The 18125-nt window shown below is 45.0% G+C and overlaps 2 protein-coding genes across 3 annotated transcripts in view; both read left to right on the forward strand.

The window, feature by feature from the left end:
• Positions 1 to 18125, forward strand: part of GNG7 (G protein subunit gamma 7) — a 356098-nt gene that overhangs the window by 9964 nt on the left and 328009 nt on the right. The window lies entirely within an intron of this gene.
• The window catches only part of DIRAS1 (DIRAS family GTPase 1), a 30531-nt gene that overhangs the window by 9957 nt on the left and 2449 nt on the right, over positions 1 to 18125 (forward strand). The gene's annotated exons all lie outside the window — the stretch shown is intronic.

An 18125-nucleotide genomic window follows, 5' to 3' on the forward strand; every position in this document is an offset into this window, starting at 1 on the left:
CCAGGCTCATTATTAGGCTTGTTCAGATCCATGTTTATACATTGTTCATATGGGGGTTTGTATGAAATGTGTCACTTCTCCACCACAGACATAAGATTTAGGCTGGGTTCACATATGAGCACGCATCGGCTCACAGCAGGAGTCCGGTGTGTCCTCGTTCACAGTTTCAGCCCGAAATTTTGTCTGAATTCGGAACTGAAATGGACCAAAAGATGCACAAGACTCCTGTGCAAATCACACCAGAGCCACTGTGGAGATATGTGAACTGGCTCCATAGAGAGCTGGTCACAATCTTCTGCTGTGCGAATTGGATGCGGGGAAACCTGCATCCAATTTGCACTAGTGTGAACCCAGCCTTAAATCTGATTGTTTTCAGTCAGATTTTGAAGAAAGGAGGGGGTAGCACTGTGTTCAATACAACATCCCCATTCTCCCCACTTAGTTTGGGGTTTGTCAGATCTCATTATCATCACACCTTCCCTCTTCAGTTGGTTGCACAGAAGGGATTGCAAGTTAATTTCCAACACAACTGACCTCTGCTTGCTGTGCTTGTGGGGACAGTCTGTCCGTGTTGCTTCTCTTCTTGTGCTGCATAATGAAATTTTACTGCTGAAAAACCAAGCTCAAACTGAGTAGCTTGCTGTTCTCCCTAGCAACTACTACTTACTAGGGATGAACTCAGGCGTGTCCGCATGGTCCACGTGCAGAGCCCGCTAGGAGGTCGGCACAGCGCTAATCACAGGTAGTGAGACATTGCCCAATCTCTGCAGCTGCGCATCGGGCAATGTTTCACTGCCTGTGATTAGCGCAACGCTGCGCCGGCTTCCTGGCGGGCTCTGCACGTGGACCATGCAAACACATCTGAGCTCATCCTTACTACTTACTACTGGCATGCCAAAGCACTGTGGGACATCTGAATAACCCCTAACTGCAGCATCTCCTCAATATCCAATTTTATGTGTGCCTAGACTTCCAGCAAAATGCAGTAGGCAAAGTGTATGAAGGTGGGTGTGCCCCTGTTGACTATAAGGTGCCTCTACCTGGTTTCCCGGTGAAACAGTCGTGGTGTGCAACAAGCATTTCTGAGTTTTCTGTGTGGAAGAGAGGTGTTTAATTCATCTTGAGGTCTGTCTCCACTTCCCCAGTTCCCAGCTAACAAGCCTAACAGTGGGGTTGTCTCTTCCTGTTAAGGTTGGCAGCAGATTGATTTCCCCATCCACCTCGAATGAATCATGTATGGCCTGCCTAAATGTGCTGGTTACAATGAACTATCATTTAACTAGTTCTGCCTCACCACGTTCAGTGAGTAGATATGCCCTGCACAGCTTTCCATTGTTTCAGTAAACCTTTTTTTTGTTTCTCTCAGTAGGAGGGCTGGAAGCTAGGCTTCTAAGCTGCTCCAGACTTGGGTTAGTCTCCAGTGCTTGATAAAACACAGTACTACAAGCTCCAGAAAACTGCTCCATGGCCAATGATGAGGCTCAGCAAAAGTCACTAGGCCAAAGCAAGGAAAGAGACTATAGGTATCATCCTCTTACTCTGGAACCAGAGACTGCATATTGGCAGCCTTTGCAGCACTATGGGTAACCAGTAACACTGGAAAAATACCGTTATCAGATTCAGTCATTTAATTTCCTACTAGTAATGGACGAACTTCCGACGGGACGTTTCACGAACGCGAACCGCGAACGTGGCCAAAAGTTTGCGAACTGCAAGGTTCGTGGTGAACCCCATTGACTTTAATGGCAGACGAACCTTACAAACCTCCAGGTCATATTTTCAGCCACAAAATACCTACTAGCTGTGCACATAGTCCCACAACATGGACACTGACATAACAAAAGTATTAAGTGAATCTGGGATCGACGACGACAAGCATTCTTTTTTTATCTGTGAAATTTTGACAATTCAGGAGCGCATGAAGGCCATGGAGAAGAGGCAAGGCCAGGCCATGAAGGGGGTACGGGAGATGATCAGTGCCACAGTCAGGGCAGAGCAGTCCTGTGCCAGTGTCCCAGTGTGCCAACCTGTGCTTGGGCCCCTCCCTCTGCCCGGCCCTTATCCCCACCTATGCAGGGCTCCGGAGGTGCCAGTCCAGTGCTGATCCTCAGTCATGATGCTGGCACTGCGTGCTGATTGGCTTCTCCGCTGCCATCTCCCTCACTGTCTGAAACCAGCACCGCAATAGAGATTGAGCACTGACACAGCACCGTGATAGAGAGCACTGACACCAGCACCGTGATAGAGAGCACTGAGACCACACCAGCACCGAGATAGAGAGCACTGACACCACCACCGTGATAGAGAGCACTGAGACCACACCAGCACCGAGATAGAGAGCACTGACACCACACCAGTACCGAGATAGAGAGAGAGCACCAACACCAGCACCGTGATAGAGAGCACTGCCACCAGCACCGAGATAGAGAACACTGACACCAGCACCACGATAGAGAGCACTGACACCAGCACCACGATAGAGAGCACTGACACCAGCACCACGATAGAGAGCACTGACACCAGCACCACGATAGAGAGCACTGACACCAGCACCACGATAGAGAGCACTGTGACCAGCACCATGATAGAGAGCACTGACACCACACCAGCACCGAGATAAAGAGAGAGCACGGACACCAGCACTGAGCTAGAGAGAGAGCACTGGCACCAGCATCGTGATAGAGAGCACTGACACCAGCACCGAGATAGAGAGCACTGACACCAGCACCGTGATAGAGAGCAGTGAGACCACACCAGCACCGAGATAGAGAGCACTGACACCAGCACTGTGATAGAGAGCACTGACACCAGCACAGAGATGGAGAGGACTGACACCACACCAGCACCGAGATAGAGAGAGAGCACTGACACCAGCACCGAGATAGAGAGCACTGACACCACACCAGCACCGTGATAGAGAGCACTGACACCAGCACTGATACCAGCAACTCGCTGCGGGACCCAAAAATATGACACGGCTCAACCTCTTCAAACAGGAGGGTACGGGCATATAGTACGGTGTGCTATTTTTGTACAAGGAGTTAAGCCAAAAGGTAGAAAAAAGTGTGCTAGATTATATAAATCGTTTATAGAGTTACGCATATACATGGTCTACTGGTCACATGTGTTGAATTCCTCCGAGATCCATGCCTCATTCATTTTTATAAATGTGAGGTAGTCAACACTGTCGTGAGCTAGGCGAGTGCGCTTATGGATCACGATCCCCCTTGCTGAGCGTCCTTTCTGACAGGACACTGGACGAGGGGCAAGCCAACAATTCCATTGCAAATTGGGCAAACTCTGGCCAGAGGTCAAGCCTGCCCACCCAGTAGTCCAGGGGTTCATCACTTCTCAGAGCGTCCACATCGGCCGTTAACCCGATGTAGTAGGACACCTGTTGGTCTAGGCGTTCCCCGATGCTGGATCTGAATGAGACCTGTCGATGGGTCGGCTGAAAGAATGATCTCATATCAGAAGTGACCAACACATCTTCAAACCGCCCTCTTCTTGCAGGCGCTGTTGGATTGGTACCCGCAACTCTTTCTCTGGGAGTGGGAATTCCTCCTCTGCCAGCGCACGCAAAAGCAGAATGCAGCATTTGTCGAAGCAAGGCTTGTAAGTGCTCCATTCTGACAGCCCTCTATGATGGTGGTAACATTTCCGCCATTTTTTGTTTGTACCGGGGGTCTAAGTATGTTGCCACCCAGTACTGGTCCTTGACCTTTATGCTTTTTATACGGGGGTCCCTGTTAAAACACTGGAGCATGGAGGCCCCCATTTGCATTAAACTGGAAGCGGTGTGGTGGCCTGGCTCCTGCTCATCATCCAAGATAATGTCGTCCTCCTCGTTCTCCTCTCCGCATCCACGCACAACAACAGGGATCCCAGAAAGGTTTAAAGCATGCTCTTCTTGCTCCTCCTCATCCGCCCCGGCACCATCCTCCTCTTCAGACTCCTGTTGTTGACTTGTCTCAGATAGAGTAGCCCCCCCCCTGGGAATTCATCCAGCATTATGACTTCCTCATCTTCCTGCTCCTGCTCCTCCATGGCTTGATCAATGACACGACGCAATGCACGCTCCATAAAGAAGGCATAAGGTATGATGTCACTGATGGCGCCATAGCTGGGACTGACCAGTTTGGTGATCTCATCAAATGGCCGCAGAAGTCTGCATGCGTCGCGCATGAGCAGCCACTGGCGCGGTGAAAAAAAACCAAGCTCCCCAGAACCTCCCCAGAGTTCGTACAGGTAGTCATTAACTGCACGTTTCTGCTGGAGCAGCCTATCAAGCATAAAGAAGGTTGAGTTCCATTGCATCGGGCAATCGCAAATAAGACGTCTGACCTGCAGATTGTGTCGCCGCTGAATGTCAGCAAGGCGAGCCACGGCCGTGTAAGATCTTCTGAAATGGGCCGAGATTTTCCTTGCCTGCCGCAAGATGTCCTGGACCCCAGGGTATTTGACAACGAATTGCTGCCCGACCAAGTTTAAGACGTGTGCCATGCATGGCATGTGTGTAATTTTGCCCTGTTTCAATGCGCTAAGCAGATTGGTACTGTTGTCACACACCACTTTACCAACTGTCAAATTGAGCGGTGTTAGCCACTGATCTGCCTGTGACTGCAAAGCTGAAAGGAGTGAAGGGCCAATGTGGCTCTTGGCTTCCAGGCACAACAGACGCAGCACAGAATGGCAATGCCTCACCTGGCATGTCGAATAGGTTCTGGGGATCTTGGGCGGCACAGCGGAAGAGACGCTAGCAGTGGAAAAGGAGGAGTCAGGCGAGGAGGAGAGGGAGGATGGAGTAGGAGGAGGAGAAGAAGAGGCATGCCTGCATGCAATCCGTGGTGGTAAAACCAAATCTACACGGGTGCCACAGGTTACATGCTTGACGGCCGTCAGAAGATTCACCCAGTGGGCAGTAAAAGTTATATACCTTCCCTGCCCGTGTTTGCTAGACCACGTGTCTGTGGTCAGATGTATCTTGGCACCGAAATTGTGTGCCAGAGATACATTCACTTGCCGCTGAACATGGCCATATAGCTCTGGGATGCCCTTCTGTGAGAAATACTTCCTTCCTGGGACCTTCCATTGTGGTGTTCCAATGGCCACAAATTTTCTAAAGGCCTCCAAGTCCACCAGTTTATATGGCAGTAGTTGGCAGGCTATCAGTTCTGACAAGCCAGCGGTCCACCGTTGGGCAAGAGGGTTATCCGGCGTCATCATTTTTTTACGTTCAAACATTTGGCCCACGGAAGCCTGCCTTTTTCCAGAAAAACGTGAGGACGGCATGATGGAAGGTGGAGTGGAGGACAATTCTGAGGAGAGAGGAGAAGCAGAAGAGGCTGGACGGTGAGAGCCTGGAGTGTAGCTTTGTGGGTTCCGTTGCTCCCACTGTGCTCGGTGATGGCAGCTCATGTGCCTTCCTAAGGCGGTCATCCCTAGGTGAGTGTTGGGCTTACCGCGACTTATGCATTGACTGCAAAAGGCTGCAGATGTGTAAAGGGAAAACTAGTGCGCTCCACCTAATATGTCATAGGAAAATATATAAAATGAATGTATATAGGAAGCAGCCAGCATAAAAAAAAGTGATCTCTGCACCAAAAATTGAGTATATAAATTAATAAGAATGCGGCGCTACCTAAAAGTGCTAAACCTATAAGTGAATAATAATCCCAAAATAGATGTAAATCAAATAATATCCACTGAGTGTAACATAAGTACAATGAGAAATAGATCCATATAAAAAATCCAAATCAAATTACGCGTGCAAACAATAAATGTGCAACAATTAGTGAATAAAAGTCCGTGAAAGAATTAATCAAATACTTAAATAATCTACATAGATAGTCCAAATATAAACAAGCGTATAAGTATCAAAATAAATATAGAAAATCTATAAGGTGAAAATACGTGGAAAACCAAATATAGTGATTATTAAACAATCAATATACACACGTGATAGTCCATAAATAAAGTGCACTGATGACTGATGAAGTTGCAAAATATATAAATAAAGTTCATGCAAAAAAATGTGAAAAATCGATTCCCAAGAGTGGCAAATCACTGCAAACTTCAGTGCTTAATGGGTGCACCACCTGTTTCCCCCAGCCTCTCACCTCCAATATCTGGAAAATAGGCACTGTGTAAAGGGATAACTGCTGGCTTCTTATTCATTCACACTGCTCCACCGCTGTTTGTATTTCACTGTGAGGCTATATATTATATGCCCTCCCAATAGCTCCAGGATATCCAAGCCATATAGAGTGGAAAAACACAGAGGGCTTTCATGTGTAGTAACTTCGCTATTTTATTATAATAAAAGGTAAAATCCACACTTACATATAGCAAATACAGCAGAGTGTGCCGTCCGCGTCTGCTGCACACTCTGCTGTATTTGCTATATGTAAGTGTGGATTTTACCTTTTATTATAATAAAATAGCGAAGTTACTACACATGAAAGCCCTCTGTGTTTTTCCACTCTATATGGCTTGGATATCCTGGAGCTATTGGGAGGGCATATAATATATAGCCTCACAGTGAAATACAAACAGCGGTGGAGCAGTGTGAATGAATAAGAAGCCAGCAGTTATCCCTTTACACAGTGCCTATTTTCCAGATATTGGAGGTGAGAGGCTGGGGGAAACAGGTGGTGCACCCATTAAGCACTGAAGTTTGCAGTGATTTGCCACTCTTGGGAATCGATTTTTCACATTTTTTTGCATGAACTTTATTTATATATTTTGCAACTTCATCAGTCATCAGTGCACTTTATTTATGGACTATCACGTGTGTATATTGATTGTTTAATAATCACTATATTTGGTTTTCCACGTATTTTCACCTTATAGATTTTCTATATTTATTTTGATACTTATACGCTTGTTTATATTTGGACTATCTATGTAGATTATTTAAGTATTTGATTAATTCTTTCACGGACTTTTATTCACTAATTGTTGCACATTTATTGTTTGCACGCGTAATTTGATTTGGATTTTTTATATGGATCTATTTCTCATTGTACTTATGTTACACTCAGTGGATATTATTTGATTTACATCTATTTTGGGATTATTATTCACTTATAGGTTTAGCACTTTTAGGTAGCGCCGCATTCTTATTAATTTATATAAAAGGCTGCAGATGGCAACACTTTTGTCAGCAGTGGACACGTTAAAAAAAGCCCACACTGCGGAGCCATGTGCCGGGGTTCTGGGAGCGCCAGATGTGACCGTACATGGTTGATGCCTCGCTCCTGATACATTAGCAGTCTGGTTTGTCCCTCCTATGCAATGTAAGTTCCGCCTGCTTCTCCTCCCTATCTGCTGGTCCATATCTCCCTCTGAACTCTGCTCCTCTTCCTCTCTTGTGGGCACCCACGTGACATCACTAGACACGTCATCATCGACGTCACCTTCCCCACCCTATAATTAGAGCTCTCGGAGTAGGCAGCAACACCGGGGACCAACCTCCTTGGGCTGATCTGGGTAGTCTTCAGACTGCTGAGTGGCGGTTGTTGCTACCTCCTCTTCCTGATCCAATGCCAATAATGGCTGCGCATCGGCAATGTCTTCTGATGGATCGGAAAATAATTTCTGTGACTCAAGCGGAGGGTATATGGTGGTGGTGGTGTTGGTGGTAGTGTCTTAGGGGGTGCACACAGCAGAGAGTGAAGAAGAGGGTGCAGATCGAGAGGTTGAGGAGGGTGCAAAAGAGTAAGGCTAAGTGAGCCACTCAACCAAGTCTGGTGCGTCCTTTGACGTAATCGAACGCACCTTCTGCAGTTTCCTACTTTGGCTCAAGCCTGTTGCTCCTGCCCTACCCCTACCACCCCTGCGGAAGGGCCTGCCTCTTCCTCAGCCTGTCATTTTTTAAATGACCCTGTGACAAAAGTCTCTAGAGAAATGCAGTATATGTGGAAGAAGGTATATAACACCCTGCTTCAATATGTCATTTTGGGGGGCCACTGGTCTATCACACCAGTTATAATACTTTTTTCTAATTACATTTGTCACTCTTTGTAGTATTGCTGCAGAACCGCTCAGCAGTCACAATGCTGCACAGTGGAAATGCACTATACTATGTTTTCTATATTTGAAAGTATTTTATCTACTTCCAACCTGGCCAATGCACATATACGGCCGGGTGGGAGCTCTCTACCTCTGAGTGGACATTCTTGAACGTCAATCAGAAGTAGGGGGGATCGTGCCCGTGACCCGGCGCATCTCGGATCGGCAGGAGGGCTCTGTGATTGGCCCTCCTGATAACATGATGGCCGTGTCCAATCATGGCCGTCATGTGATGTTAACAAACAGCTGGTTGCTAGGCAATCGGCTCCTCCTCTCCTCACACAGAAGTCGTCGCTGAGGAGAGGAGAGCAGATCGCTGCAGCCGGCTGGTGATCAGTGAGTATGAGCTGTTTTTTACAGCTTTTTACTCACTGATCACCAGTTTAGTGAAAACACACATCACCACACAGTATAAACACAATGTCCCCACATATGTCCCCAAAACACACATGTCCCCAATAATAAAAACACATGTCCCCCACATATGTCCCACTGATTATCTGTACACATATGTCCGTGATCACACAAACCAATTTTTTTTTACCAAAGACATGTAGCAGAATACATTTTGGCTTAAATTTATGACAAAATTCGATTTTATTGGATTTCTTTTAAAATAGAAAGAAGAAAATGTTTTGTTTCCAAATTTCCGCTCTTTTTTCGCTTATATCGCAAAAAATAAAAAAACTGAGTTGTTAATAAATAACACCAAAATAAAGCTCTGTGCAAACAAAATGATAACAATTTAATTTTGGTACAGCGTAGCATGACCGAGCAATTGTCATTGAAATTGCGAGAACGCTGAAATCTGAAAATTGGGCTGGGAAGGAAGGGGGCGAAAGTGCCCTGTATTGTAGTGGTTAAACGTGTATTACACCCCTATATACTGCACACCAAATAGTACACCTATACCAGTCCTTAAAAGGACCTTTGTGGACCTAATAGTAGCTAGCTAGTAGATAGTGAATTGCAGACTGTCCCTGCTCCAAAAACCAAACTGTCCCTCCCTACACTGAGAAACGACAGCTGCAGAATCGGTCAGCAGCACTGCATGCAGTGCACTATAATATGCTTTCTATATTTGAAAGTATATTATACGTGTATTACAACCCTATATACTGTACACCTATACCAGTCCTTAAAAGGACCTTTGTGGACCTAATAGTAGCTAGCTAGTAGCTAGTGAATTGCAGACTGTCCCTGCTCCAAACACCAAACTGTCCCTCCCTACACTGAGAAACGACAGCTGCAGAATCGGTCAGCAGCACTGCATGCAGTGCAGTATAATATGCGTTCTATATTTGAAAGAAAGTATATTATATGTGTATTACAACCCTATATACTGTACACCTATACCAGTCCTTAAAAGGACTAGTAGCTAGTGAATTGCAGACTGTCCCTGCTCCAAACACCAAACTGTCCATCCCTACACTGAGAAAAGACAGCTGCTGAATCGCTCAGCACTCAGCAGCACAGTATAATATGCTTTCTATATCTGAAAGAAAGTATATTATACGTATATTACAACCCTATATACTGTACATCTATACCAGTCCTTAAAAGGACTTTTGTGGACCTAATAGTAATAGCTAGTTAAACTGACTGTCCCTGCTCCACACAGCGTCCTTTCCCTACACTGACACAAGACAGAATGTAAAATGGCTGCCAGATCAGGTATATTTATAAGGTAGGGGGTATGTCTGAAATGTCACAATTGGCTGTCCTGTACCCCATGATGGATGTGTTATGGGTCAAAGTTCTTCACAATGTAAACGCATATGTCCGTCGTGAACAGCGCCAGAAGTCCGCCGGTTTGGCGAATTGCGAACGAGCAAATTCGCCGCGAACCGCAAGTCCATCTCTATTTCCTACATCAAACATACATTTGTTGGGTAATGCTCCGTACACACTATCAGATTTTCTGCTGATTTTTTCCTTCAGATTTATCAAAACCATATAGTAGAAGGGCCTGCCTGATTGTATACAAATTGAAACTCCTAAGGTTTGACCTCATATTATATGGTTTTGGTAAATCTGAAGGAAAAAATCAGCAGAAAATCTGATAGTGTGTATGGGGCTTTACTGTTCATGCATGTCGTTACTCCCTGTCTACTTCCCTAGGAGAACTGTACATCTCCATTTCATTCCACCCCAACCTGTTGCCAGATATCACTCAAACATCATTACAAAGTATGTTGGTATGTCCAGAGGGTCCAGCTGGCGAATTATGGGTATCATCAGAAAACGCATATTATGAAGCAGCACTGGTGTGGATATCACATTCCAGACTAAAAAAACTCTCATCCCAATTCTTGCTCCCCAATCAATGAAAATAATGGGGTACACATGAATGGGTTTGGGTTCTATTTATAGTATATTCTGGTATATTGTCTTTTTCTTCCACCAGCTCAAGGCAAGCAGGTGTGACTTGGAAGGCAGTAATAGTGATGGCAGGCTGTAGCTTGGTGTTGTTACCAGTAACTTTCCCACTGGCAAACAGCACAGAGGAAGGTGTGCTGGCCAGCTGGCCAGGTGATGTTCCTGAGATGTGTGGGCTTGCCACAAGGTAGCATCTGTGGGTATAAGTTGAAGGGGTAGCCCCTTCATCTGATGTGGTCATCTGCAATGGTCAGATGCCACTTTAGGGAAATCAGGCTTGAGCTCTAACATAAACTGTTGAACGTCTACAGGACAGATGTGTAGGAATTTGTCCTGGATTATAGTTCATAATTTATAGTTTTTTTTTTAACACTTTAGACCACTGCCAGAATATCGTGCATAGGTGGCTTACCACATCTGTGAAAGAGTCTGTGGGTCCTTTTTGCAGTGATCTGAATTTCTTGCGATATACTTCTGGTGTCAATTGATACTTCATTATTATAACATCTATTAACTCATCATTTTTTTAGTTGGCAATTCAATACCAGGCCTCCAGGACCTTGCCTCTTAGCCTCTGGAGGAAAAGAGATTTAACCTCCACATATGGAAAGGCTTCTCTATAGTATGATCTGTGAAAATGGGGACAAGACTCCCTTAAGAACAAAATCAACTGGATATTTACATTTATAGGTAATAACACCAAAGATTGTTGATACAGAGAATATCCAGTTGCATTTCAGAAGATCAGTAAATATTTTTTATTTTTTTTTAATACATTTTTTCTCCATTGAGGCAAATTGGACCATGCATTATAGTTGTTTTTTCCAGCCTCCCTCTGAATCGACTGTGGGAATAGGATTTTGTATATAAATGATTTCTATTTTTTTTTCAGTTGGTTGAACTAGATGGACTTGTTTCTTTTTTCAACCTATGTCACTATGTAGCCCTGGCTTTAGATACCAGGCTCACTATGTCGATGACGAGTGGTACTGACCTGTTTTTTCAAAGGATAGGAAGGAAGTATTAATGTCACTGTCATTCTCCATGACTGGAAATTTGGATGCATGGCTCAAAGCCAAAGGTGTTTCCCTGTACTCAAGGGAACCAAGTGTCTAATCCTGTTGCTGGAACTATGCCACAGGATCCTTAGAAAATATGCACTGCAAAGCTACTTGCAGAAGGATTGATGTTGGGTACACAGCCTAGTTATAACCTGCTCAGGCTGTGGCCCGGAACATTGGTTCAGTTCTTGTACCTGTACCCAGCTGGGCTGTACCAGAACCACTTGTACCTGAAACAGACTTGACTCCTTCTACTGCAGGTCCCACAAGGATTTGTTTTTCAGGGGTTGTACTTGGCCCCTTATTTTCAGTGAAAGGAACTCTTAAGGCGTCAGCATACCAAGACATTTTGGACAATTTGGACAATTTCAGGCTACAAACTTTGTGGATGGAGCCGTCCTGTTCCAACATGACTGCACACCGGTGCACAAAGCAAGGTCTATAAAGACCTAGACAAGCGAGTTTGGGGTAGGGGAACTTGACTGGCCTGCACAGAGTCCTGACCTCAACCTGATAGAACACCTTTGAGATGAATTGGAATGGAGACTGCGAGCCAGGGCTTCTTAACTAACATCAGTGCCTGACCTCACAAATGTACTTCTGGAAGAATGGTCAAAAATTCCCATAGACACACTCCTAAACCTTGTGGACAGCCTTCCCGGAAGAGTTGAAGCTGTTATGACTTCAAAGGCTGGGACAACTCATTATTGAACCCTACAGACTAAGCCCTTGTAAACACGGTTGGAGAATCTGTCGGAATGAGTCTTATCGGACCATGTCGTCAGATAATCCGACTGTGTGTGTTATGCATCGGACTGATTCCGTCCGAATCTCCGTCCGAATCTCCGTCCGACCCAATTTTCCAACATGTGTCATCTGTCCATTGTATATAGTTAACTAGATTGTTAGGTTATTTTTTTTACTATGTTTCAGTTGTCATGTGTGTTCACTATTGCTTACATACGTTTGTGGCGTTGTATATTTTTGTCACTTACTGTGCTCCAGTCTCAATTGTGCAGCTACACAGATCTGGTCCCACCTTCTTTTGCAGATTACCAGCACTTGGTATCCAAATACTCATCATGTCACTATCATCAGAGTCTCAAACTGAGTGAGTGCGTATGACCACCCACTGCCTTGCCAACCTAACTCTTTGTATGATCCTCACAGCCACCAGCACCATTGCACATGCAACTCCATGGGTAATGAACAATATTATTGGGTACACTGAGCTGACAGGAGGAAGGCTGCACATTGCCTGGCAGGAGTGTCTGCGTCAGGTGGCTACCCAAAATTTTACTGCGACTGTAAAACATATTCTTGGCAATCTGAGATTACTCTTATGGGTTACTGAGCTTCTTAGCATGTTTGCAAAACAGATGGAACAGCTCCCTTATCCTTCTTTGCTATCTGGGATGTTTCTGGTGATGGACCCCTTCTGTTGGAGAATTTTTCTATTTTCCACCAGATTTCCTTTTCTCCTTCAACTGACACTTCTATCAAGATCTGACTGCTTATTGCCATTTGGCAATAAGTTCCTGGATCAGCTACCCTCGGTATATATCTTGGGAACCATGGATATGGTGGCATCAGGGTCAGCCTATAATGTTTTGCTTCAGGCACTGGGTCCTGCATTAGGTGGTTACCTTGACACATAGTGCAACAAGTGTAGTTAACAGCAGGGTGCTCTACAGGTCCAGGCCATGGTACATTCTTATGATACCCAAACCCTGAAGACCCCATTGAGGGTATTCCTACTGTAACAGACAAAGCCAGGACCCTGGATTGGACCAGTGACCAGTGTAAAAGGTAAGGCAGGCATACCTATTTCTGGCTCTACATGTCTTGTTGCATCATTACTTGGATCTGTAGTACACTGCAATATATCCTTTTATCCTACACAATGACATAATGCAATGCACACAAGTTGTTCTGAAGGCACATCTAATTTCTTGAGGCCCTAAAATGCCAGGACAGTACAAATACCACAACCGCCACCCCCCCTCCCCCCTCCCCCCTCCACCCCCCACACACACACACACCAAACCAACCCTTTTTGGAAAGTAGACAGTCCAAGGTATTTGATAAGAAGCCTGGCAAGTTTTTTTAAGTAATTTTTTTGGTCACTTTTTTTTTTAAAAAGGAAGTCCCACTGATTTGAACGGGTGCCATTGAAAAGAATAGGGTGCGACTTGTCACTTTGATGTCCATAGTCGCATAAGTCGCACAAGTGTGAATGCAGCCTAAGACTTTTTTAAGCCATGCTTTGTTTTTTTTAATTCTGGTAGTGCCTCTTTTCATATTATTTTAAATTGATCTGGCAGCTCATGGGACTAAAGAGCTGTTAAGTTTCAAAGGGAATTTTCTGTTTATGAGCAAAATATTGCTTAGGAAAAATGCTCATTTTTTTAAAAAATAATCTTAAAGCTGAATTCAGCAAACAAAAGCGTTTATTTAGATAAATTCCCCAATTGCCACAAAGGATATAAGTCGACCCAAATATTACTCTGTGGAATTAGCAGTGAAATCATCGCTGGGCTGTACGTAGCCTGTACAGACAGCAGAGCTGTGGGAGGGATCCAACAGGCTCCACACACTACAGTCTGCCTACAGAAAACAAACTACAGGAGGGGGTGGAGACAAGACCAGAAACCCTGCACAATGATAGAGAGTTGGGATGAGCTCAGGCATGTTCGCATGGAACACGTGCAGAGCCCGCCAGGAAGTCGGCGCTAATCACAGGCAGTGAGACATTGCCCCAATGTGCAGCTGCAGAGATTTGGGAAATATCTCACTGCCTGTGATTAGCGCATACTAAGATTCAAGGAACAATTACATTAGATACTTATCCCAGAGTTCAGATAATATATTTATCTGAGGATATTATCCATTTTTTCAGGTAAAGTATCAGTAAAGAAGACACTAACATTCCCCACCCGGATCCTATCCTGCATAGAGCATTCATTGCATTTAGGGATGAACAAGGAAGGGCCTGTTGCTGTAAAATAAACAGATCCCTACCAAACAGGGATGCTGCACAAGTTTAAAGGGGAACCCCACATTGCTGCAAAAACAGTGGTACTTTGGCAAATGCTGCCTGAAGCTCAAACAATGAGCAGTTCAGTCAGCCTGACGGGATAAGGCCTCGTGCGCACTGAGAATTTACTCAGCTCCTCTGAACCTTCTTCTCCTGACAGGAGAAAAGCTGCTTTAAAAATGCAACAAAATCTGCAGATTGCACACATGTTTATGTGCATTCATGCATTCTGTTGGCCAGAACTCTGGAAGCTGTGTCCAAAGCAAAGGCAGGCAAGGGACTATTATTATTATTTAGGTGCTTATATAGCACCATCAATTTACGCAGTGCTTTACATATACATTGTACATTTACATCGGTCCCTACCCTCAAGGATCTTACAATCTAAGCTCCCTAACTTCATATACTAGGGCCAATTTAGACAGACGCCAATTAACCTACCAGCATGTCTTTGGAGTGCGGGTGGAAACCGGAGAAAACACACACAGGCACAGGGAGAACATGCAAACTCCAGGTAGGTAGTGTCGTGGTTGGGATTTGAACCAGCGACCCTTTTTACTGCTAGGCAAGAGTGCTGTCCACTATACCACTGTGCTGCCCATAGTCACCAATATTGCCAGTGGCCTCTTTGCAGCTGATCTTTTACCTCTTACTGACTTGTTATACTTTGTTCTGCACTGTGTGGTGGTGGCCATCTTGGTAGAGGTAGATTTTACTTGATCATGTCAAAGCTGTTAGCAAGGAGAACAGTGCACAGCACAGTATTGACGTCACCAAAGCTCAATACAAAAACCCTACGAATAGCATAGCTCCCAACTGTCCCTGATTTGGAGAAACTGTCCCTGGCTTGGAGCAAAGTCCCTCTGTCCCTCTTTCCCCCTTATTTGTCCCTCATTTTAGTCTAATCTATATAGTTCTATATAAAATGCACTACTTATCTTACAAAAAGTGTTTCCCAGTGCTAAACCTTTCATCCAATTTCTAAATTGTTGTATTTGTAAATGTCAAAAGCCAATATAAAGGAATAGTAGTGGTGAAAAAATGCACTTGTGGGTTAACCTAATGCTTTTTTTTTAATAATTCTCCTTAAAGGGGGTGTGACAGGGGTGTGTGTCCTATGCCTACATACTTTTTCTAATAGGTGTCCCTCGTTCACATCTCAAAAAGTTGGGAGGTATGGAATAACAATCACAGGCAGCAGTGCATTCGATTTCATACTGCAGATATACATCTATAAGGGGGTATTCACTGGAGTGCATAGGCACCCTCACATATCAGAAACATATTAGAAAGAGCACTGCTATTTTTTAGGAGGAACTCACAACAAAGGGTACATTTTCAGATCACTACTTACGTACAATAAACAATTCTACATATTCCTATTGTAGCAGCTATAACCCTTGGCAGGGCAGCCTTAACTTTTGGGCTTACTGGTTACCTCCGCTTGGCTTGTTCTTCCATGTCTAGGGGTTCCTAGGGTTGGTACCCAACAACTTTGGACGCTGACAACAATAAAGTCCTTTTGAAAGGTTTTTTTATTTGCAGGGGTAACATCCAACAAACACAGTCTCGTATGGGAACAGAGGGCAAGGGTGAAGAAACTCAGGCACCTTGAACTGCAAATACAACAAAGTCTCTAGTCCCACCCAGAGAGTAGCCACTCTCAGCTGGGCGCTTCAAGGCTGAACAAATCTCTAGCTAGAGATTATGGCAATCAGCACTTTGATTCAGAACTTGTGAAATTTCTGACCTTGAACAAGTTGTAACTGAAAGTGAACAGGAACCTTTTTCCTCAGTTCCTGGAATGTTCTCTGTCTCCTTGACAGTACTGGAAAAAGTGTGAATTTGTCAGTGTCCTTCACAACTCAGCAACCAGGCACTTCTCAGGATGCCAGCTTTTTGGGCCTCCTCCGAAGAGTCCTCCTCCAGTCTCTTACATGAGCTGCGGTGCCCCTCCAAGCCGAGAGCACACCCAGACGCCTTGAATCCTCCCTCAGTTACTGCGCCTCGGACCAGCCGGTTCCGAGACTCGGGAACAGACGGATCCTCACCCCAGACAAGACGGGTCTATTGGGGCTTCCCAATCGAAACATGTTGTGGGGCGATGAACGCTCCCGTGACCGGGTCCCCTCGCGGGGCTAGCTCCAGTTCAGAACCAAGAACAGACCACTAGGGCCTCACGAACGAACAACCCGGAACACGTGACCGCAACATCTTAAGTACCCTTCCGCAGACTCCTCAGCAGGGCCCGACACACCCACTGATTGGCTCAGAGGAAACTGATACCCAGGCCTGGTTCTGGCCTGTCATGTGCACCTCACCGTACACATGACCAGGCAGAACTCTAACACAGCCCAGCCAAACTGATGTCAAAGTTAACCTACACAATTAACCCTTAGAGCCCCTCTACTGTTCTGAGGCAAAAACTAAATTTGTACATGAATGACACTTTGTCCAAAGTGTCACCGCTACACTATAATATAGCAACTTCACATTTTCATTTTATGTTTACTTTATGACATCACTCTCCATTTATAAACATCTGATTGTTGGAAAGTTAATTGTATTCGCTCTGGTTCCATACTCAAATAAATACTTAAGTATGCATGCCATATTAAAATGTTTTATATGCATCATTTACAGCCTAACCTGTGACAGTCTTCCATAGTCTATTTATACTACTGAATAGAGCATTTTTTATATATATATATATATATATATATATATCGCGTTTATCGGCTTGTAACACACACTTTTTGCCCCTGAAAATAGGGGGCAAATCGTGTGTATGTGTTATACGCCAATATTGTACCTGGCTTCCTCAGAGGGGAAGGGGGGGACGCCGACGCATTACCCAAAGTTGGGATCTCCTGTGTCTGTGTACTCGGCACTGGCAGTCACACACAGTCCCGCCTCCTCTTAGGATAGATATCACATGTCCCGGCATTGGACCAGTGATACTGTCTATCATAAGAACCGGCCAATCAGGCTGCAATGATAGACAATGGCAAGGCTGCATATGAGCACAGACTTCAATGTTGGGCAATGGTGGGGTTTTTTTCAGGGCTTGGGCTTGGCCCCTTAGTTCCAGTGAAGGGAACTCCTAAGGCGTAAGCATACCAAGACAGTTCATGCTCCCAACCTTGTGGGAACAGCTTGGGGTTTTCCCTTCCAACATAACTGCTCACCAGTGCACAGACAAGGTCCATAAAGACACGGATAAGCAAGTTTAGGGTGGAGGAACTTGACTTGCCTGCACATAGTCCTGACCTAAACCTGATAGAACACCTTAGGGAGGACTTTGAGCGGAGACTGCGAGCCAGGTTATCTCATCCACATCAATGCCTAACCTAACAAATGCGATTCTGGAAGAATGGTCAAACATTCCCATATACACACGCCTTAACCTTTTGGCCATCCTTCTGAGAAGAGTTGAAGCTGTTATAGCTGCAAAGGGTGGCCTAACCCAATATTGAACCCTATGGACAAAGACTGGGATGCCATTAAAGTTCATGAGCGTGTAAAGGCAGGTGTCCCAATACTTTTGGTAATATAGTGCATGTAGTATCACTCAC

This window comes from Lithobates pipiens, unplaced genomic scaffold, assembly GCF_037356315.1.
Source record: "Lithobates pipiens isolate NorthernLeopardFrog02 unplaced genomic scaffold, aLitPip1_a1.2 Scaffold_13, whole genome shotgun sequence".
NCBI lineage: Eukaryota > Metazoa > Chordata > Amphibia > Anura > Ranidae > Lithobates > Lithobates pipiens.